Here is a 24,728-nt window from a genome sequence, read left to right on the forward strand (position 1 = left end):
AGATCATTGTTACCATTTACAAAGAACACTTAAAATGGCTTGATCGGCAGGATCAACAGGTATTTTAATTATATTCCTGGGAGCATTTTTTGCAAAACACTTAAACTGTGATAATACCCTCCATCATATAAACTATAGACATTGGCTAAAATAGTATAAGAGACAATTCCCACATGTTGAAGGACTAACACATCACTGACACGGTACAAAAGAGAACACCAACATTACATGAAAGACCACCAGGGGCCACCAATAGGTTGGACTTGACGAATGGAGACTGCAAAACATACTCCCACAAGGCTTGTGCCAAATTTCTAGAGTAAAATATTAGCACATTGCAGTCTTTCCACAAATCATCTAATAAACTTAGAATTTACTAATATACAGTTTTTGATTGTAGACCATAGAAATACAACTTTATAGCAAACAAAAAAGGTAAAATCTGAGGATTTAATGTAAGATTGACATACATTACTAAAGAACTTCAAAAGTTTGTCCCATAAAATAGAACTATAGAGAGTTCTCCTTATGAGGATTGATTTTGTTTGGTTTCTTCATGAAATTGTACTCATATTTACATACAGCAGCACTGGCGTCTATTCCCCTATCATTAACCACCCTTGGAACCCTTATCTCTGTCTGATGGTCATTATCTGACTCCACCTGACCAGGATATGATAAAGTCTGGATCGCTGAAGGAGACCCGCTGTGCTGAGCCATCCCACCCTTTCCTCTCTGGATTCGATGTGGAGCCAGCCCTACAGGACCTGCTGCGACCAGCAGTCCCACTTCATCTCTTCAGCCCAGCAAACAGACCTGAATGCAACTCTCCTTTCCTCCATGTGAGTGGATATTGTTGTTTAATAAATTGTTTTTATGATACATACTCAGAGGTGCCCCTTTCCTTGTTTTTATTCTAGCCTACTGGAACCTACTTTTGGCTTTCTTGGTGGCCCCCTGACTGACCCATTGTTATATTTATCCCAGTATGCATGTAGGAGTACATACATACATCCTACTTTCCTGTCGCATCATGGCAGCATACACCTATGGGTTGTGGCTCCGCCCCCGCAACCTGATAGGACCGCGTAGCTATTAAAGTCTGAGAATGCCCCTGCCCCAGCATTCTCCTTTTTTTCCTCACCTGTCAAGGACCGAAAACATGCATCCCTTACCTAAAACATTCGCCCCAGCCAGGTTCTAGCCTCTCCTGGGTGGAAGTCCTATCCTGTACAGCCTCTAAATGAGCTCAATGGAAGGAACCCCACTCTGATGGTCTCAGGGGTATGTTACAATACATTACAAACCTTAAACAGGTTTATGGATCGCAGCGGTCTCCAGCTCCTTTCTGTGCACCTGTGGGTAACTTCCCCTCCTGTCTGTCTCCATAGCTCCAGCTTGTCAGGACATCCCACTTTCCAGCTTCCAAAATGGCGTCGGAGGCCTCAGAGCGCATCTGAGCATGCTCGAGCGTGACGTCATCACCCCGGGACGGCGGCAAGTTTAAAAATGCTGTAATGTCAGCATTTTCTTGTCTCTTCTCTCCTGAGCCTGTAAGGAGGAATTTTGACCGGATTTCTTTTGCTAATCTACCCTGTCTCTCTCTTGCTATCTCCACGCCCAGGTAAGATCTATGATGGCTTTTTTCTTTGCTTGTTTACTATCTGCTATCCCATGCATGCTAAGCCACCTATATAATTATAGGTTGATTCATCACCTTTCATGGAGACCGTTGCCCAGGTAGACCATCGCCAGCCTACTAGGTAAGAGGGGATGATGGGTAAGTATGAAGAGAAGGAAAAAGAGAGCCCTCACTAATGCTGTTTAAATTGAACAGCCCCACCAGGTCTTCCAGATCGTCACATTCAAGACGAGGGGAGCCTTCAAGAAGGAGCCGCTCAAGCCACAGGCAGAGTCGCTCAGAGCGCGGCAGAAGTCGCTCAAATCGCAGAAGCCGCTGAAGTCGCAGGAGAAGCCGATCAAGATCAAGGCATAGTCGCTCCCACCACAAAAAATCCCCTGCACGCAGGAAATCTCCTGTCACCCAGCCTTCCCGTCCACCCGGGAACTCCTGCTGGATTTGCGGTGCTACAGCACTTCCAGACAAACTGGCCTGTCGCACATGCTTCATTGAGGCAACTAAAGACAGAGAAACAGAGGCAAGAGAACCAATTGATCCATCACCACAAGTCGCAGAGCCAGAAGCCAGCAGACCTATACAAAGTACCTCATCCACTGCCCCATCATCATCAAAGACGTCAGACCCTCTCTCTGACACTGATGATCTAGAGGCATCCACCGGCTTCGACTTCTCATTGATCGACCCATTCGTGAAGTCAGTAAAAGAGGCGATCGACTGGGTGGAAGAAAAAGAAACTCCTCAAAAAGTGAGGAAATACTTTCCAAATCTTAAAAAAGACCCAGAGAACTTCCCGTTCATTGAGGAACTTGAGGATCTAATTAAGGATGAGTGGCAAAAGCCAGAGAAAAAAACTGGCCTCAGCAACAGATTATCAAAACTCTATCCACTTAAAGAGCCTAACGTCAACCCACTAATATCTCCTCCAGTGGTCGACTCCTCCCTAATGCGCCTCGCCAGGCACGTAACACTTCCAATAGAGGATGCAGTCACATTCAAAGACGTCCTGGATAGAAAGATCGATCTGGATCTTAAGAGAACCTACCTCTCGGCAGGTGGCGCTTGCAGGCCAGCAATAGCATTGGCTGCCGTCGGTAAGGCTATCTCAAGCTGGTCCACGATGGCCGAGAAGCTGGTATCGGAAGGAATAGAGCAGGAGAAAGTTATCTCAGCACTCCAAGAACTTAGTCTTGCAGGCGACTTTGTCGCAGAAGCCTCTGTGGATATAATTAAAACCACTTCAAGAGCAATGTTAAGCTCAGTAATGGCCAGAAGGGCGCTCTGGTTAAAACCCTGGTCGGCAGATCCCTCCTCAAAATCCAAATTGGTGCAAAATACCCTTTGATGGCGTAAACCTTTTTGGAGAAAAACTGGACGTGGCTATTTCTAAAGTCACGGGGGGAAAATCGGGACTCATCCCTTCAGATAGGAGGCCCAGGCAGCAGAGACCACCGGTTTCTAGAAGAAATCTGCCAGATAAATACAGAGAGGCAAGATCCTACAGGCCCGGAAAAGAGTATAGGAGGAACTGGAAGAATCCCCAGTCATCATTCCTCAAGCTCCAAAAGTCTAAGACCCCTGCGTCAGGGGAACAAAAGTCTTTTTGAAGGTGCGTCCGCCCAACCAGCTTTAGTGGGGGCCAGACTCATGAGTTTCAAGCAGGTCTGGGCGGATACAATAAAGGACCCATGGACGATAGACACTGTCCAGTTCGGCCACAAATGGAAATTCAAGACACGGGCTCCAAGAGACCAATTCTCTGTAACCAGATTACCTGCATCTCGGGAAAAAAGGATGCTACTGACAAAGTACGTCCAAGACCTGTTACAAAAGGAAGCCATAGTGGAAGTTCCAATATCCCAAAGGTCAACGGGATTCTACTCCCCGTTGTTTCTGGTGAAGAAGAAATCGGGGGATCTACGCCCTGTCTTAGATCTAAAGAATCTCAATCGCTCAATCTTAGTCGAGACATTCAAAATGGAGAGCCTCCAGTCAATTCTTCGGGCCATGAATATCGGGGATTGGATGCTTTCCGTCGATTTACAAGACGCCTATCTGCACGTCCCCATTCACATCTCATTCCAAAAATTTCTCCGCTTTGCGGTAGGTCTACATCATTTTCAATTCCGAAGCCTCCCGTTCGGGATCTCCACCGCTCCAAGGACATTCACAAAAATCTTACTGCCAGTAATAGCCTTACTAAGAGAACAAGGATTGAGGGTCCATCATTACCTGGACGACATCCTTTTGCTAGCAGACAATCAGGATTCCCTTCTACTGCATCGATCCATTCTGATTACCACCCTACAAAACTTCGGCTGGATCATAAACTGGGGGAAAAGCAATCTGCAGCCCACTCAGAGAATGATATTCCTGGGGGCGGAACTAGACACCCGTCTCAATACGGTGGAACTTCCGCAGGAAAAAATTCCCAGCCTCATTCAGAAGGCAAGAAAGTTATTAGCCTCTACCACACTACCAGCCCGGGAGTACCTCAGCATACTGGGGTCATTCTCAGCAACCATCCCAATGGTACAATGGGCCCAATGGAACACCAGACCTCTGCAAGCATCATTGTTAAAACAATGGAACGGGGTATCATTGTCTCAGCCGATCGCAGTCCAGAAAGAAATAAAACAATCACTCTGGTGGTGGACCAGATTGAACAATCTGAAGAGATGCAGGCATATAGTCCCTCTTCCTCAGGAAATAATCACTTCAGACGCCAGCCTGAAGGGCTGGGGGGCACACTACCGCCATCACGCAGTCCAGGGCCTTTGGACATTCAGAACACAGAACGTGGTTTCAAATATATTGGAGATGAAAGCAGCTTTCCAAGCTCTGTTAGCCTTCAGCCCCCTCCTCAGGGGGAAAGAGGTCCTGCTAAAATTGGACAACAGAGTGGCAGTTGCCTATATCAACAGGCAGGGGGGCACCAGGAGTCGCTCCATGATGCGGGAAGTCCGTCCAGTCTTCGAGTGGGCACAGCTGAACCTGTCGGGATTAACGGCAGCGTATGTCCCAGGAGTCCAAAATCAACTAGCCGACTCCCTAAGTCGGACCTTTGTATCAAACAACGAGTGGGCCTTAAGTCACCAAGCCTTTACCCTCATAACCCAGACCTGGGGGATACCGGATATAGACCTGGCGGCAACACCGGTCAACACGAAATGCCAGAGATATCTAGCCAGAATTCCTTTCCCATCGGCAGAAGGCACGGATTGCCTACAACACGACTGGAACTTCCGTTTGGGGTACATATTTCCGCCAACACCACTCATTCCGAGATTCTTACTCAGACTCAAGAGGTCGAAAGCCACAGTGCTAGCAGTCCTCCCATTTTGGCCGAGACGACCATGGTTTACGACGCTCCTCCAATTGAGCACAGCAGAACCACTGACACTCCCAATGACAGCGGATATACTGTCGCAGGGGAAACTCCTTCACCCATTTCCAGAGAGGCTGCATCTAACAGCATGGAGATTGAAAGGACTAGGTTCTTAGTCCAAGGTTGCTCCCAGAAAGTGATAGACACTCTCCTCCAGGCCAGAAAATCCACGACCAATAAAACCTATAAAAGGGTCTGGGAGAGTTTTCTCTTAGTCGCACAACAGCAATCCTGGAACCCGGCATCTCCATCAGTTCCTCAGATCCTCGAGTTTCTCCAGTTAGGTCTAGATAAAGGTCTTAGGTCTAGTACCCTGAAGGTACATGTATCAGCCCTATCCGCTATGACAGGAGTGAAATGGGCTCAAGAACCTCTCATCATCCAATTTCAGAAGGCTTGCCTAAAGCTGAGACCACCTAGGAAACCTTCCTTCCCGACATGGGATCTTTCAGTAGTGTTGGAAGCCTTATCCCATGAGCCATTTTTTCCGTTAGAGAATGTTTCCCTGTGGGACCTAACTCTCAAAGTCACTTTCCTAATAGCAATTACATCAGCTAAAAGGGTATCGGAAATTCAGGCCTTACAGGCTAAGGAACCATACTTGATGTTCTATCCAGACAAAGTAGTCTTAAAACCATCGGATCGCTTCATCCCGAAAGTGTCATCATCTTTCCACTTTAACCAAGAACTATGTCTCCCCACCCTATCCACAGAACAGGGTGATCCACATCCGCTTGACATAAAGTCGAATATCCAGGCCTACCTCCTGGCAACCAGCAATTTAAGGAAGACAGAGGACCTACTGGTCATTCCTCATGGGTTTAGAAGAGGACAAGCAGCAACCTCTCGCACCATCGCAGCATGGTTGGTGAAGATCATTAAGAGAGCTTACGCATCTAACAATGCACGAGTACCTGAGGGCTTAAGGGCACACTCCACAAGGGCAATGGCGACCTCCTGGGCGGCCTACTGCAGGGTATCAGCCGAAACCATCTGCAAAGCAGCCACTTGGTCTTCGAAAACCACTTTTATCTCTCATTATAAAGTGGACTCCGCTAGATTGTCCACGGTAGAATTTGGGAGAGCAATTATTCAGGCTAACTCCTCAATACCTTCTAAATAAAAAACTTATCTTTTGCTCATACCCACCCAGTTTGCGAGTTATTCCTCATAGGTGTATGCTGCCATGATGCGACAGGAAAACGGAAAATTGTATACTCACCTTTCCGTAATTTTCCTTTCCTGTCGCATCTCATGGCAGCATACAAATGCCCACCCATCTGAGGTGAGGTATATATACACGGAGAATGCTGGGGCAGGGGCTCTCTCAGACTTTAATAGCTACGCGGTCCTATCAGGTTGCGGGGGCGGAGCCACAACCCATAGGTGTATGCTGCCATGAGATGCGACAGGAAAGGAAAATTACGGAAAGGTGAGTGTACAATTTTCCGTTTTTTTCTGCCTTTGGACTATTGGGTTCTACATTCTGAGGTATCTGTGCATTGCACCTTTTTACATGTTCATTTCACATATGCTCATGGTATGTCTATGCAATATATCATTTGACAACTTGATGTAAATTGATTCAATTGCCCAATTACTTTTTGTCCCTTGAAAAAGTGGGGATGGCTATTAAGAGCTGTAATTCCTAAACCCTTCCTCCCATTTGGATGTACATACCCACAAACTAAACCTGAGAGCGTGCACTTTCAGCCCATATCCATTATATAACTAAAGCTTGAATAGGTTTTGGTTAATACCTGAAAATATAAAAAAAATGTGCCTGTGTCCAAATATATATGGACCTAACTGCACATTGTATTTCAGTGGGGAGCTAAAAGTATACAGTGTGTCCACCAAAAACATACCCACACCCTGATAGCATGGGGTAGGGCTGGAACCCCTGTCTTGCCAATGTTTTAACAAAGAAAGTGAAGATGATCCTCCAACACAACACAGACAGAAAACCCGAACGTGGCTCATCTATAGTCGTTTCCTGAACCAGTCGTAAAACACATTATCTGCTCATGGCTTCCATCCCATACACTTGCACCAACATTTCATGCGTCTCCGGCGCCATGTTCCCCAATTTGTAGCAGAACTTGTTGATGTTGCACTGTGACCCTACCTCACGCGCTGACTACATTCAACTGTCCGCAGCAGGTTTACCCTGACGGTCACTTGTACTCCACACTAGGTGGCGCTTCTTAAAGTCACTCTGGATAGCCATGTGCATGTGCGTGCACAAGGCTGTTGTTAGAAATCAGGAGGCCTTGTACAACCTACTGGACAGACCCCCTCCCCCCCAAAAAAATCAAATAGTTTTTTTGTTAAAATGCCATGGCCGTGATGCTATGCTTTGCAGCCACGACAGAAATTTTACCCTCATTAAACAAAACGCATTCAAGTGAATAGAGCTGCTCTGCAAGTGCCCTGCAGTGCATTAGAGTGGGGTTAGAGCAGGCAATATGCCTCCTCGCCGCCTGTCAAATGTTCTCTGAAGAGCAATCTAAATGCTGAATGCTCTTTAGTGAGAAAAGCACATGTGAACAAGCACGTGGAAGGGGCAAATATTAGAACCAATCCCCCTGCAGCGCTGCAGAGGGATCCACAAGAGTCACAAGGCAGTACAGGCGGCTAGGCAGGTGCCCAGGCCGCCCTTTTGAAGTGATGGGACCCGAGCCCAGTACAGGAGGGCAGATTGTACTGCCTTATCAGCGGCCCTGCATGCGCACTGGGCAAATGTTGCTGTTGAGATATCGGCCCATTCACCAAAATTTTTAAACACACCTCGTATGCTACATACAGGAAGCAACGTCTCTTCAGGCAGGTGCTCCAGTGACTTCCGCTTGAGGCTAAATAAAGAGCATCGCTTTCTCCGGCACCCCAGCCACTCAGGAGAATAATTAATTTTTTTTTCAATGAACACAAGGCTCCCTCTAATTGGCAAAACTGGAGAGGTGGGTAAACATCACAATCTCCACCTCGGCCAATTAGTGACTTTTTTTTTTTTTTTTTTAAGTACATAGAGGGCAAGTCGCTGGAGCACCCACCAGAAGAGGATGCCACTTCCTGCATGTAGCATAGGCTACAAAAGTAAAAATTATAGATTCACCATTGGCCACAAGAAAGGAAGCATCTGCATAATTCATTTTAGCCAAGCTGGCCTAAAGTAATGGTATAAAGTAATCTCATTCCTGGAGTCCTTCTTTAAATCTCTCTAAAGATGCCCATAAAAAGGAGTAATTTTTATTATCCATTCAACGAAAAGACTGATTGAAAAAGGACCCAATTCCCCCATTCACACACTTGAGGTGGATAGGGGAATCCTTCCCACTGAGCCTTTGTATTTTGACAGTGGGGGGACTTCCCTGCGTCAGTATACAGTGACTTCTCTACAGTAGATCGACTTCTCTACAACCTCCCTACCCATACATGGATGGAAATTCAGCCGATCCCTGCTGAACCAGCTGAATTTTGACCTATGTATGGCTGGCTGAACAGGGATAGCAATAAAAACCCAACAGTACTTCTTACTTTTCCCCATTCTATCCAAAATTAAATAAAAAGTTCTAAGCTTGACGAGCATTTTAATTTTATCTTGTCATTTCAATATCATTTGGCCTTTTCAATTTTTTATCTTCCCAGACTGAAGCAAAAAAAAAAAAAATCAGATCTCTCTACATAAATCACAACCATTGAAAGACTTGCCTATCTTTTGTCTGCCAGGAACAACTGTAATTTCCCTGTGTCCTTACACATACACAATTGGTGCAGGTTGAGATGACGGAACCCTGCGCTTTTCCACAACCAATATGAAGCAAATGCTTAGGAACCCTAGAAGTACTTGTGCACTAGCGAAAAAAGTCATTATCACCTAGTTAGTTCATATATGCTAAATTGTCACAAGCAAGTCATCATATACATCATCTGTATATATACTGGCTTCAGCAGACACCTAACATAAAGACCCAACTAATCAGCAGGTGACTGCAGAATGAGCACTCTACAAGAAGGAACAAGTCTAGCACTGACTAGGTTACATTCCTACAAGCCTATCTCCCCCTGCGGATGTGCCGCACATTCCTGGGAGTAATTACCATTCTCACGTTCCAGGTATATACAGTCCAAACTAAAAGCTGCAAGATTGTTCACTGGTCATTATGTCTTTGTATAAAATCCCCCATGATACAGCTCAGTGCATATTCAGGTTCTGACACACTGTAAAAATCACCTACATGTGACACCAGCCAGCCACTTACATGACACATATAAAGGCTTGGAGATTTTATTTGAACATTAGATTTGCACATTAAAACGAAAAAAAGTAGCAGGATTATACTGTATATATGCATAACATTTATAAAATGTTATGATGAAATCAGTATCATTCAAGGACATCTATTTCAAATTGTTTTAGCACAGTACTGAACGTGAGTGGTTTGTTTGTTTATTAATAGGGTAATGCAAAAAGGGCAGAAAAAAACCCCCCCACAGATCTATAGAGTTTTTTTTTTCATGTTTTGTTTTTAAACAGAGCTGAACGCAGCACCATTGTAGCCAATAGGGGAGATTTACTGAATAGTAGTCAATCAACTTGGCTATGAAAATAAAACCTGGAAGCGGTTTGGTTTCTGTGCAGGACTGCACCAGATTTTGCACTCTCCAGTTTTAGTAAATCGACCCCTAGGTGTCCATACACATAGCAGTGTCTACTTTAGAGCAGTGTTCAGAGGTGTTAAAAAAAAAATGCCCAAAACCATTGGTCGAGATGAGGATGTTGGCATATTGAACTCCTGAGTGTATTGTAGTGAATGAAGAATTATACTGTATGTTTCTAGACACTGTATGGAGGTATACACATTTAAACGTGCCATTACATGGCCAGCTTCTGGCAGCAAGATCTAGCGTTAATATAGCTATTTTAACTACGCCCATGTGCAGGAGCCCCAAACAGAGCTCATTTCAGACATATGATGGTGACTGCGAAAGGGTTTGCTCGCCTATGCAATGACAGGCTATGCCCAAATGCCATCAGGCTGGTAGGTTTATTGTTATTACCTGCGCACATAAGGTCAAGAAATTAAGCTCATTATATTGTCAACTTGATACAGTTCAAGTCACCTATATACCCATTTTATCAGTGGTATAGATCACAGCCTGATGAATAACTTGTTTTGTGCTCTAAACTAAAGGGAAAGACTGTATGTTTGCCAGTATAAAACATTGCTGGTTAAAATATTGCAAAGGCGACGTATAAAAACAAAAAAAATAATAAAACACAAGTAAAAAGGCAGATAAAATATCTCTTGCTATTGATGGAAGAATAGATTTATATATGTACAATATGTTAATTGTTGCTTGCCATTGCTTTACAATACCTTTGGTTTGCCTGTTACACTCTCTAAGAATTCTTCAGATGGTTTTCGCACCCACCATGCACACCCACAGTCCACTGCACATACAGCGAACAGTCCATCATCTGGACCACTTAACTTTGGCTAATTAGTCTTTAGAACACACTGTGTGCACAATTTATTAGGCAAGTTGAATTTTTGAGGATTAGGTTAATTATTGAACAACTACTCTCGGTCAATCCAAAATTGTAATAGGCTTCAAACCTGAATATTTAAAAAAGCAAAAGTGAGGTTTTGGCTTTCTTAGGAGACTAATGCCGCGTACACACAGTCAGAATTTCCCACAACAAATGTTCGATGTGAGCTTCTTGTCAGAAATTCCGACTGTGTATAGGCTCCATCGGACATTTGTTGTTGCAGTTTCCGACAACAAAAATTTGAGAGCTGGTTCTCAAATTTTCCGACAACAAAATCCGTTGTTGTAAATTCCGAGCGCGTATAGACAATTCCGACGCACAAAATTCCATGCATGCTCAGAATCAAGTACAAGTGGCCCACTGGCTATTGAACTTCCCTTTTATAGTCCGGTCGTATGTCTTGTACGTCCCTGCGTTCTTAACGTTCGGAATTTCTGACAACATTTGTGTGACTATGTGTATGCAAGACAAGTTTGAGCCAACATCCATCGGAAATAAATCCAGGATTTTGTTGTCGGAATGTCCGATCGTGTGTACGCGGCATATCTGTGTGCACAATTATTTGGCAACTATTAGTCTCGGTTCACACTGAGGTGGGTTCAAAGTCGCCCCACACAGAGCGACTTCAGTGTGGCTTGCAAACGACTTCTTTAATAGAAGTCAATGCAAGCCACTCCGAAGTCATCCCCAAGTAGTACAGGAACCTTTTTCGAAGTCTACTTTTTCACTGGCGCAGTGGGGTCGGTAGCGGTAACGTTTTACAGTGGTTTTAGCTGTGCTTTTCGGCCGATAACGGGGCGCTTTTAACCCCCGCTAGCGGCAAAAAAGGGTTAAAAGCGACACTGCCGAAGCGCTGGCTACTGATTTTAATGGCAGGGGCGGTTTAGGAGTGGTGTATTCACTCACCACCGCACTGCCCCAAAGATGCTGCTTGCAGGACTTTTTCCTGTCCTGCAAGCACACCGTTTCAGTGTGAAAGCACTCAGGCTTCAACTCGGGCTTTCACACTGGGGCTGCAGAAGAGGCAGTTTACAGGTGTTTTTCAGGTGCTCTTTTTAGTGCAAAAATGCCTCAGTGTGAAAGTGGCCTACGTCGGAGCGACTTGAGTCGCTCCGATTAGAACGGTTTCATTGCACTGAATGGAGCGCGACTTGTCAGGCGGCTAAGTCACCTGACAGGTCGCCCCAGTGTGAACCGAGCTTTAGGGCTCTTTCACACAGGGCGGATCAGTGATGATCCGCCGGGTGAACACCCGCTTGCTCAGCGGGGATCGCTCCGCACTGTGCAGCGACGGACCTGTCAGAGCGCCGCTCTCCCCTATGGGGGATCGGATGATGATGACGGACCATAGAGTCCGTCGTCACCCGATCTGATAACGGAAAAGTAGGGTTTTCCTCCGTTACACTTTTCGGATCGGAGCGGGTCGGATGTCAGCGGACGTTCATCCGCTGACATCCCCTATTCCATAGGGATACATTATTATTATTATTATTATTCAGGATTTATATAGCGCCAACAGTTTACGCAGCGCTTTACAATATAAAAGGGAGACAATACAGTTATAATATAATACAATACAATACAATAGGATTAAGAGGGCCCTGCTCAGAAGAGCTTACAATCTAATAGGGTGGGGCAGGTGGTACAAAAGGTTGTAACTGTGGGGAATGAGCTGGTGGAAGTGGTAGGAGATTAGTTGGAGACGTGATAGGCTTTCCTGAAGAGATGAGTTTTCAGGGATTGCCTGAAGGTAGCAAGAGTAGGGGCTAGCCGGATAGATGGAGGTAGCGAGTTCCAGAGGATGGGAGAGGCTCTGGAGAAATCCTGGAGACGAGCATGGGAGGAGGAGATGAGAGAGCTTGAAAGCAGGAGGTCTTGAGAAGAGCGGAGAGGACGATTTGGGTGATATTTGGAGACAAGATTAGTGATGTAGCTTGGGGCAGAGTTGTGAATGGCTTTGTATGTTGTGGTTAGAATTTTGAATTTAATTCGCTGGGCGATTGGGAGCCAGTGTAGGGATTGAAGTAGAGGGTTGGCAGACACTGAGCGGTTGGTAAGGTGGATAAGTCTGGCAGCAGCATTCATGATAGACTGAAGAGGGGATAGCCTATGGAGCGGTAGGCCAATGAGAAGGGAGTTGCAATAGTCAAGGCGAGAGATAACAAGGGAGTGAATGAGGAGCTTGGTGGTTTCATTTGTTAAAAAAGGGCGAATTTTAGAGATGTTACGGAGGTGAATTCTACAAACTTTTGACAATGATTGGATTTGAGGCTGAAATGACAAGTCGGAGTCTAGGATTACACCTAGTACCCTGGCGTGAGGGGAGGGACTGATGGTTGCATTGTTGATTTTGATGGAAAAGTCATGGAGGGGGGCACGGGCGGGGGGGAATATTAATAGCTCAGTTTTAGAGAGATTTAGTTTAAGGAAGTGGTGCGACATCCATGCTGATATGTCAGTTAGTAAGTTAGTAATGCGAGAGGAGACTGAAGGAGTGAGGTGAGGAGTAGACAGATAGATTTGGGTGTCATCAGCGTATAAGTGGTATTGGAAGCCGTGGGCAGTTATTAGGTGACCAAGGGAGGTGGTGTAGATAGAGAAGAGAAGGGGTCCAAGAACCGAGCCTTGGGGGACCCCCACAGAAAGGGGCAATGGAGAGGAGGAGACAGAGTTGTAGGTGACACTGAAGGAGCGCTGTGATAAATAGCCAGAGAACCAGGATAGAGCAGAATCTCGGAGGCCAAGGGAATGTAGTTTATTGAGAAGGAGCGGGTGGTCAACAGTATCAAAGGCCGCAGAGAGGTCAAGTAGTAGGAGTATGGAGTACTGGCTGTTGGTTTTAGCAGTTAGTAAATCGTTAGTGAGTTTTAGTAAGGTAGTTTCCATGGAGTGCTGCGAGCGAAAGCCAGACTGTAAGGGGTCAAGAAGGTTATTTTCATTGAGGTAGGAGCTAAGACGGTTGTAGACTAAGCGTTCTAGAAGTTTAGAGGTGAATGGGAGTAATGAGATGGGTCTTAAGTTGTTCAGGTCGGTAGGGTCCAGTGAGGGCTTTTTAAGAATGGGAGTGATCTGTGCATGTTTTAGAGGGGAGGGGAAAATGCCACTAGAAAGGGAGAGATTGAAGATGTGGGTGAGGGAGCATAGGATGGAAGAAGAGGGTGACCGTAGTAGTTGTGAGGGAACAGGATCCAAGGGACAATTGGTTAGGTGGGCATTCGAGAAAATTTTTGTAACCTCTTCCGTAGTAGCCAATTCAAAAGAGGAGAGGGTTGAATGTGCTGCTGGGCAAGGTATGATGGGTGGGGAAGATGTACGCACAGTGGAGATGTCCTCACGAATTGCATTGATACATGTATGTCCGTTTTTCATCCGAAAACGGAAGGATGAAAAACGGACATACGGATCCTCTGTGTGAAAGAGCCCTTAGTGTGCAGAATTATTATGCGACTAAATAAAAAACAATATTCCCATCTCACTTGTTTATTTTCATCTGTGAAAGTGAGAATAATAAACAACTGAAAAATTTACAAAATAAACATTTCTGACGTTTCAATAAAAAAAAACGAAAAAAAAAAAAAAAACACAATTATCAGGGACCAATATAGCCACCCTTCTTTTCAATAAGTCATAAGCTTCCATACATGGAGCCTGTCAGTTTCTTGATCTGTTGACGGTAAACGTTTTGTGCAGCAGCAAACACAGCCTCCCAGACACTGTTCAGAGATGTGTATTGTTTTCCTTCACTGTAAATCTCCTGTTTAAGGAGGGCCCACAAGTTTTCAACAGTGTTTAGGTCAGGTGAGGAAGGGGGCCGTGTCATTATTCTTTCATCTTTAACCACTTAAGGAGCAAGCCTATTTCTGACACTTGTTAAAGTTAAAATCATTTTTTTTTCCTAGAAAATTGCTTAGAACCCACCCATAAACATTATATATATTTCTTTAGCAGAAACCCTAGAGAATAAAATGGAGATCGTTGCAATACTTTACGTCACACCGTATTTGCGCATCGGTCTTACAAACGCAATTTTGTTTGGAAAAATTACAATTTAATTAAGAAAAACTGTTACGTTAGCCCAATTTTTTTCTATAATGTGATAGATAATGTTACGCCGAGTAAATTAATATCTAACATGTCACGCTTTAAAATTGCACATGCTCCTGGAATGGCGGCAAACTTTGGTACTTAAAAATCTCCATAGGCGACGCGTTAAAAATTGCTACAGGTTACCAGTTTAGAGTTACAGAGGAGGTCTGGGGTAAATTTTGTAAATAAGTAATTTTTCGTGCTGATGAGGTGGCACCGATGGGCACTGATAGGCTGCACTAATATTCTGCAATTATGGGCACTGATAAGTGGCACTGATATGGGCTCCTGTCCTCCAAGGGCATAGAATCGAGTGGGGGCCATGTTGCCCATCAGGCAATCAGATTGGATCGTTTCCACCGCTATCGACGGCTCCGGTAAGTGGTGGGATGACCAGGAAGTGGCGGGAGGCGGGCACCTCTCTCACCGCCCATAAAAGTGATCCCGCTGCTGGGACAACTTGTGTTAAAGCAGAGCGCCCGCCATTTAAAAATTTACCGGAGTTATGGCAGCTATCTACTGCTATAACACCGGTGTTTGATGTCAAAGTAGTGGCGTATATCCACGGTGGGCGGTCCGGAAGTGGTTAAGGCCTTTACTGGCTAGCCATGCAGTGGAGTACTTCAATGCATGCGATGGAGCATTGTTCTGCATAAATATTATTCTCTTCTTGAAAGATGCAGACTTTTTCCTGTACCACTGCTTAAAGAAAGTGTCTTCTAACAACTGGCAGTTGGTTTGGGAGTCGATTTTGAGTCCATCCTCAACCCGAAAAGGTCCACTTAGCTCATGTTTAACCACTTCAATACAGGGCACTTAGACACCTTCCTGCCCAGACCAATTTTCAGCTTTCAATGCTGTCGCAGTTTGAATGACAATTGCGCGGTCATACTACACTGTACCCAAATTAAATTTTTATCATTTTGTTCCCACAAATTTAGCTTTCTTTTGGTGGTATTTGATCACCTCTGCGGTTTTTATTTTTTGCTAAACAAATAAAAAAAGACCGAAAATTTTGAAAAAAATACAAGTTTTGCTTTTGTTTCTGTTAAAAAAAAAAATTGTAAATAAGTATGTTTTCTCTTTCACTGATTGACACTGATAAGGCGGCACTGACAGGCACTGATACAGCGGAACAGATGAGGTGGCACCAATGAGCGGGCACTGACGATGGGCACTGATATGCGGCACTGGTAGGCGGCACTGATGGGTGGCACTGATATGCAGCACTGATGGGCATTGATAGGCGGCACTGATGGGTGGCACTGGTTGGCACTGATGGGTGACACTGATGGGCAATGAAAGGCGGCACTGCTGGGCACCGATAGGGTGGCGCTGATAGGCGGCACTGCTGGGCACTGATAGGCCACACTGATGGGCACTGATACGTGGCACTGATGCGCACTGATACGTGGCACTGATGCGCAGCACTGATATGAGGCACGGATAGGCATCCCTGGTGGCACTGGCAGTGGTAGGCATTAAAGTGGGCACTGACTGGCAGCTGCCTGGGCACAGATTGGCAGCTGCCTGGGCACAGATTGGCATTTCCCTGGTGGTCTAGGGGCATACCTGGTGGTCCAGTGTGGATCGCTTCCCTGGTGGTCCCAGGTAGGATCCGAGGGGGGCTGTGCTGATAAACAATCAGCACAGACCCCCCCGTCAGGAGAGCAGCCGATCGGCTCTCCTCTACTCGCGTCTGTCAGACGCGAGTGAGGAAAAGCCGATCACCGGCTCTTCCCATTTACATCGTGATCAGCCGTGATTGGACACGGCTGATCACGTGGTAAAGAGTCTCCGTCGGAGACTCTTTACCTAGATCGGTGTTGCAGGGTGTCAGACTGACACCCCGCAACAACGATCGCCGCAATGCGCGCCCCTGGGGGCGCGCAGCGGCTCGATATTCCTGATCACGTCATATGACGTCAGATCAGGAATATCAAACCACTTTGCCGCCGTCATTCTGTAATAGGGCGGGCTGCAAGTGGTTAATAATACCAGCCCATACCAAATACCCCACCTCCACCTTGCTGGAATCTGAGTCCAAGTGGAGTTCTGTGCTGGTTACTGATCTGGCCACAGGCCCATCAAGAGTCACTCTCAGCTCATAAGTGCATAAAATCTGTCTTCAGATATTTCTTGATCCAGTCTTGCCATTTCAACGTATGTGTCTTGTTCAGTGGTGGTTGGGTTTTTTTTTTTTTTAATAGAAGAGGGGTTTTAGCCTTACTTACCTTGGCCATGTCTCTGAGCACTGAACACCTTATACTTCTGGGCACTCCAGGTGGGTTGCAGTTCTGGAATAGGACAGCACTGGAGGATAATGGGTTCCTGGTAGTTAAACAATTGCTTCTTCTCAAATCTTTGGCAGTTAATTTGTATCTTTATTTCACAACATGTTTGTGACCCTGTTGACTATTTGCTGCAAAAAATTTGCTGGTTCTGCGATCACACCCCAATATCTTATCAATTTCAAGAGTGCTGAATCCCTGTGAAAGACTTTAAAAATGTGAACTTTTCAGAGTCAGTTATTTTTTTTTTTTAGCCCATTTTGCCTGAGGAAAAAAAGCTGCCTAATAATTTTGCACACCTTGATATAGGGTGTTGATCTCCTTAGGCCATACCCTCCCTCATTACACAAATGCACATCACCTGATATGCTTAAATCCATAAAGCATGGATTTATGTTTACACAGCTTAGAGTTGGACAATATGCATAAAAATGATGATTTGGTCAAAATACTAATTTGCCTAATAATTGTGCACACAGTGTAATTTGTACCATCATCACAGAACAACAAAGTTCTGAAACTTGAAATACATGATTTACCAATACTTTCAGTCTATGTACCAGCTATTTTACCCTAGATCTGTGGTTCCTAACCTCAATAACCCCAACAGGCCATGTTTTGAGAATTTCCCTTAGATACAATACCTGTCAAACACCAAGCCATTTAAAGCACTTGTGTAATGTGAAAGAAAATCCTGAAAACTATCACCTGTGGGAGTTTTTGGTGTTGGTAAAACACTGTCCTGGAGTAACCTATGAACTAATTTTCAGGTTTTGTGAACCTCTCTTAAAATGAATCGAAAGTCAGTGGTAAAAAATGCCGCCCCCCCTACAGAGGTGGCCAGAATGCCACACTTAGGCTGGCCATACATTATATAATTTTCCTTTAGATTTACCAAAATATGAGGTCACACCTAAACACTTACAGTTTGTATTCAAAGAGGCCCTTGTACTACATAGTTAAAGGTAAACCTAAAAAGGAAATTGAACAAGAAAATTGAACAATGCATGGCCAACTTAACAGATAGCTAAAATGATCCTTGTTGTCTCTTGCGGTGGCCCCTGAACTCTGCAGGAATCATCAAATGGGAGGTCAATCAGCCACATCTCATGGATCCCTTAGCAATGTCTGGAGAAACCCTTTCCTTGGTACCCTGTTTGGGAATGGCTGCTATACACTGTCAGCTTCTTGTGTATTTGCACAGGAATCTGCGACATTCAAAATTTGGATTGCAACGATACCAATACTAAGCATTTCCATGAGTACTTGTACTCGTGCAAATGCTCAGATACCTGAAACTGTTACCTTTGCGATGCGATTTAAGCTCATCCAAAATTAATGGGCTCAAAATCGCGCTGCGAAGAATCACGTGATTTGAACAGGAATGCGGTGCGATTCCTGTCCAAATCGCTTGCAATAGTGGCTTCAGCCTGGGTTCACACAGGAGCAGTGTGGCAAACCATATGCGATTCAGACAGGAATTGTACCGCATTTCTGTTCAAATCGCATGCATCTTGAGCCCATTTATTTTGTATGGGCTCAAATCACACCGCAAAAGGTATTGGTAATATTCAAAATCACAAATTTGGCCTTATTTTACCTGTGAGCATACTGCTGGGTTTTCATGTTATACCAGCACTGGCATAAGTACTGGTTGCATATTTTCAACATGACGTGCCAACTAACTGCCAGTCCTCTACATAGCACTGAGATACAGATCATTTAAAATGACCATACATTGACTCTAAACTATACCAGGCAGCTGCTAAACAAAACAAACCTAAAAAAAAAAAAAATAGGATGGAAAACATGTTTGTCAAGTTTGCTAAAAATATTATAATGAATAATTTATGAGTAGCTCAGGACACACACTGCATGTCTGGACCCATCTCGTAAGAAAAAAAATGCAGCAAATGGAAGATACAAAGGCATAACTCTGGGCAAGTACAAATGTGCTCCTGAATAATAACATTGTAGAACAGGAAGAACATATTGGACACCAAGGACAGTACTTTGCACTGTATCCAGCATTACATACTTTCCACACACACACACCTTTTTTTTTTTTTTTTTTTTTTTTATTACGGCACTGCGTTACATTAACTGACAATTGCGCGGTTGTGTGACGCTGTACCCAAATAAAATTTAAGTCCCTTTTTTTCCCACAAATAGTGCTTTCTTTTGGTGGTATTTGATCACCTCTGCCGTTTTAATTTTTTGCGCTATATACAAAAAAGACCAACAATTTTGAAAAAAAAAAACAATATTTTTTACTTTGAGTTTCTGCTATAAAACATACCCAGTAAATAAAACACGTAAAAAAAAAAAAAAAAAAAAAAAAAAATCCAATTTCTTCATTAATTTAGGCCAATATATATTCTGCTACATTCTTTTGGTAAAAAAACAAAACAAAAAAATCTGAATACGTGTATATCGATTGGTTTGCGCAAAAGTTATAGCGTCTACAAACTATGGGATGGATGGATAGATAGATATATATATATATATATATATATATATATATATATATATATCTTTTTTTTACTAGTAATAGCGGATATCAGCGACTTATAGCGGGACTGCGATATAGCAGCTGACAAATCGAACACCTGACACTTTTTGGGGAACAGTGGCACTAATACAGTGATCAGTGCTAAAAAATATGCACTGTCACTAAACTAATGACACTGGCTGGGAAGGGGTTAACATCAGGGGCGATCAAAGGGTTAAATGTGTTCCCTGGGAGTGTTTACTAACTGTGGGGGATGTGCTTTAATGGAGGGGAATGTAAAGATTCGTGTTCCTGCCTAGCAGGAACGCAGGATAAGTACATTCCCCTCTCACAGAACGGCAGTCTGTCTTGTTTACATAGGCAGACCGCCTTTTTCTGGAACGATCGTGGGTCCCAGTGGACACCGGACCTGCTGATTGGCACCCGCTGTGTCCAATCACAGCGGGTCGCTGGTGGCGCGCGTGTGCGCCCCCAGACCCGGGAGTGTCAGATCACTTACTAGGTATGTGATCTGGGGGGCGTGTCAAAGATGTCGGCTTGAGCAGACGTGCTTCCCGGAGCTCTGCTAGAGACTGATCCTGAGACCTCATCCTGCCTGGTTTGTCTGCCGCTGCACTGAACACTGGAACCCCCTTATGCCGTCCCGATCATCTGCCAGACAGAGGAGCGGTAAGCAGCTCCGATTTCCCCCGCATTCAACTGAGCTTGCCGAAGCCGCAGTGTCCGGAGTGAAAAGCCCGCGCAGCCATTCCAATATGGCCACTCAGACGGCGCCTGATGAGACTCCCTCTCTGTCCCTCCCTGGTATACCCGAGGTTATGGCAGCTATATCAGCTTGTCAAGCCACCCTGTCAGGGAAAATGGAGGCAGTGCAGACTGATATTGGGCTGATTAGACAGGACTTGGAGAAGTTCCGTGGCCGGCTGGGGGTGGCGGAGCAGAGAGTAGGGCAAGTGGAGGATATTACAGAGGAGCACTCAGTGGCGATCCGGACCCTACAAAATAAAGTAAAGGTCCTTGAATATCGCGCCGAAGACCCCGAGAATAGAAGCAGGCGCAACAATCTGGAGGATAGTGGGACTTGCAGAAGGAACGGAGGGGCAGAATCCAACTGTGTTTGTGGAAGACCTCCTGAGATCCCTGTTTCCTGGTGCCCAGCTTTCCCCTTATTTTACCGTGGAGAGGGCGCACAGAGTCCCGCCGCAGCGGGGACCGGCTGGTTCCCCACCCCGCACACTGATTCTCCGCCTGTTAAATTTCAGAGACAGAGATGAACTGTTGAGAGCTGCAAGAGTGACAAAAGAAATCACATATCAAAATAATAAGTTGCTATTGTTCCCTGATTACACCATTGAAACCCAGAAGCAACGCAGATCTTTTGATGCGGTTAAAGCTGCCATGAGGGCGAAGGGGATTAAGTACAGTATCCTTTTCCCAGCGAAGCTGAGAGTGGTAGATGGTGATCTTTTTTCACCAATCCCAGGGAAGCTTCCTCGTGGTTGGAGTCACTGCCTTCCCTGAAGTGAACGCATCATTACATTCAAGTACCTGAAACATCATTACACTCAGTTGTTTTGAGATGGTGAGGAACACTCATACTTGTTTTGATCCTGAAGTTATCATGCTCCCAATGCCCTCCTGGTTTGAGGGGCGGCCTTTATCAAAAAAGCAGACACTTCAAGACGCCAGCCTATATAGATCAGATGGCTATGGAGTCCCTACATTTGTTGCGGAGGGTGGTAACAGCCCTGATGTCAGTTTGACGGCAGAACATCGTAGGATTGACATCCTTAATAATTCCAGGACGTAATTGATCTAAACATCTTAAGTTTTGTGCCCCTGGTTATTCCAGGAGAACTATATACACCTTTATACGTTTGGACAAAGTTGGTTCTCTAGCATCTCCTATTGGGAGGTAGGGTGGCCTCCTGGCTAACTTGGATTGCGGTCCCCCCTCTGTGCAATTGAGGTGGGGGGGTGGCTGACTTTCTGGTAGCTGGATCAGGACACGCCTCCTTGAGTGAGATACTCTAGTGGATTTGGGGGTTTGGGGAAATATGCATGATCCCAGTTTTAAGGGTCTGCGGGGTGGGTGGTGGGGTGGGCGGCAGTTGCTGACCCTTGTTGGTTTTGGTTTTGATTTAGTTTTTTTGTTTTTCACGGTGCATTTTTCACGCACTACCTTTGTAGAATTAACCCATATCTCTGGTTGTGGTACAGAGTTATCTGACAAGATAGATATGCAGCTCATGTGGCTGTGGACAGGGGTATCATGTCTTTCGTCTGGGTGGTTTGCCCTCCCCCCGAATCTGGGGCAGGATGGTGGTCCATGCTCCTGCATTCCTCCTCTTTACACACAATATGGCTAGTTTTTCAATCCTTTCCTGGAATGTCCGAGGTCTGAATTCGGCTGTTAAGCGTTCACTGGTTTTCAATTATCTTAAAAAGTATACCCCACACATCTGTATATTACAGGAAACCCACCTGGTGGGTTCCCGAGTCCTTGGCCTCAAACGGGCCTGGGTGGGCTCACATTATCACGCTACGTACTCAAATTATTCTCGGGGAGTAAGTATTTTGGTACACCGTTCCCTTTCATATCAACTTCAGGACGTTAGGACTGACCCAGGCGGAAGATATGTCATTATGCATGTGGTAATTGATAATACATCATATGTGATTGTGGGACTTTATCTCCCGCCCCCTGCAGATATGTCCCTCCTATATGATATTATGCGTATAGTCATAAAATATGATACTCCATATGTTATGCTGCTGGGGGACTATAATTTGGTTCCGTCTCCGGATGCTGACAGGCTCCACCAGTCGAATCGTAGAACTCCTGATCTTATGCAGTGGGCCGATACATTTGAACTTATTGATGCATGGCGGCACTATAACCCTTCTGCTAGAGTGTTTACATGCCATTCGTCTACATTTCGGACCCTCTCCCGCATTGACCTTGGGTTTGTTACGCGGGCGGTGCTGCAGAGGGTCTCGAGGGTGCAAATCTTACCTAGAGGAATTTCCGATCATGCCCCTATTCTATTGACGGTGAGATCGGGGTCCACTGCTGGGCGGAGACTGTGGAGGCTGTCGGGACACTGGATTGCAGACCCTAAGGTGCAGGAGGAAATATCAGAGGCATTGTGCCATTACTGGCTTGAAAATGTTAATTCAGTGGGGGCCTTGATGAGCTGGAGTGCATTTAAGGGATGGCTGAGGGGCGAATATATTTCCCGCATTGCCCATAGTCAGAAGCAGTCTGTGCGGTCGCTGAAAGAATTGGAGGAGGAGCTTCGAGAAAAAGAGGCGTGCTATGTTGCCACCCCTACCCCTCTTAATTATGGAGAATGGCAGTTGGCTCTACGATCGGTTGAGCTCTTTAGAATAGACATGACAAAAAAATCAATGCTTAGCACTGCCCAGAGGATCTTCGAATACGGAGACAAGAATGGCAAATTACTGTCATGGTTGTCCCGGGGCCAGAACCCTAGTACCCATATTGGATGCGTCAGAGATGAGGGGGGTGCTCCTCTCACGAACACGGCTGAAATTCTTGCTAGGTTCGTGAGATATTACGGTTCCCTTTACTCTACTAGGGTGGATTATGACTCAGCGGAACTTGGGGCCTACTTGGATAGGGTGGAATTTCCGTCCCTGTCCCGGGAGGCCAGTGAGAACTTAGAAAAGAACATTACATTGGAGGAAGTCCAGATCGCTATGACCCAGATGCAACCTGGGAAAACTCCTGGTGCAGATGGCATTCCGATCGAATTTTATACCACTTATCAAGAGTTTCTGGCTCCTAAGCTCACAGGGTTGTTTGCGCAGTTTGCTGAACTAGGGTCACTACAGGAGTCTATGTCTGAAGCGGTAATTGTGCTGGTGCCCAAGCCGGGTAAGGATCCCGAGGACTGCGTGTCGTATCGACCTATTTCCTTAATCAACGTCGATGCTAAACTGTTGGCCAAAATACTGGCGAATCGCCTGGCGCGGGTACTGGATGACCTGATACATGTGGACCAGACGGGATTCATGCCCGGTAAGGGTACTGACATAAACTTGAGGTATGTGATCTGGCACAGAGTGTCCTCCCTGCCGGAGTATATGTGCGTGGGGCAGCTGCTAAGCGGATAACATTACAAGGATAAGGAGATTTCCATACTGCATTATACTATATGTATTTAGCAATCATGAGAAATAAATAATGTGAACAGCTAATCTCTTTCAAATGAAAACTGGCCATACGCTGATCAAAATTAGTCTAATTCAGCAGGAACCGGCTGAATTTCCATCAATGTGTGTCTGCCCCTGCTCAATAAAAGTCAATTGTTTGATTGACTTCTGTCAAAGGGACATGTTGGAAAAATGTTTCTAGATCAGCAGCTACAGCCCCTGATCAGTGTATTCTGACAGAGGTGGGGCCTGCTGTCAGAATACAATGTCCAAGAGGGGAAAGATTCCTCCATGTTTATGTGGATGGAGGAATCTGTTAGTTTGCGTTTGCTCAGCTCCCTAATTGAAAAAAAAAAATATGAACCATCTATGGCCAGCTTTAAGTGTCACTATACAATATGCTTATTCTCCCCAAAAAATCCACACACATCTACTACATAATGGACTTAATCTTTTTTTTTTTTTTTTTTTTTTTTTTTTTTTATGAAATTGTAACTTACTGCGTTTTTCTGCACCTGTAATTTTCAAACCTCTCATTTACCCTCTCACCTTCATTTGCATTGAAGTTGTGATCCCATGCACTGCTCAAAGCACAATACAAATCTATAGTCCATAGTTCCTACTCCATCTCAGGAGCAAGTAAGAGGATGGCTATGTTTCTTCTACATGCAGTGGGACCATGGAGAATTAATGTAGCCACTTTCTAACAGGAAGTTGGATCAAAGCAAAAATTTGGAGGAGTCCGAGTGTTTAATGTCACTTTATGGACTGCTTTTCCTGACTTTTTGCACTTTGAATTGTCCTTTAATCTTTTATAATCTTATAAAATTACCTGTCAGCAATCACTTACCAATATGTATGAAGGTTGACACATTTATGAGTCAATTACGGCCAATAAGATAGGTTTCACGAATTAATGTTCACTCATTTTTTCATTTACAGTTCTCCTCCCTTTTAAATCCTGTTGCAGTACATTGCGTGATCTTACACACTGTAATCCCCTTATTTATCAAGTGATTACCACAATTCCTCCATTGCATATCCTGTTCTCAAGGTTGGACTAACCAAGAACTTATGAA

The 24,728-nt window shown here is 44.9% G+C and overlaps 1 protein-coding gene across 2 annotated transcripts in view; it reads right to left on the reverse strand.

Moving 5' to 3' along the window:
* Positions 1 to 24,728, reverse strand: part of MARVELD2 (MARVEL domain containing 2) — a 58,016-nt gene that overhangs the window by 13,557 nt on the left and 19,731 nt on the right. The gene's annotated exons all lie outside the window — the stretch shown is intronic.

Source organism: Aquarana catesbeiana, linkage group LG01 (genome assembly GCF_042186555.1).
Source record: "Aquarana catesbeiana isolate 2022-GZ linkage group LG01, ASM4218655v1, whole genome shotgun sequence".
Lineage (NCBI taxonomy): Eukaryota > Metazoa > Chordata > Amphibia > Anura > Ranidae > Aquarana > Aquarana catesbeiana.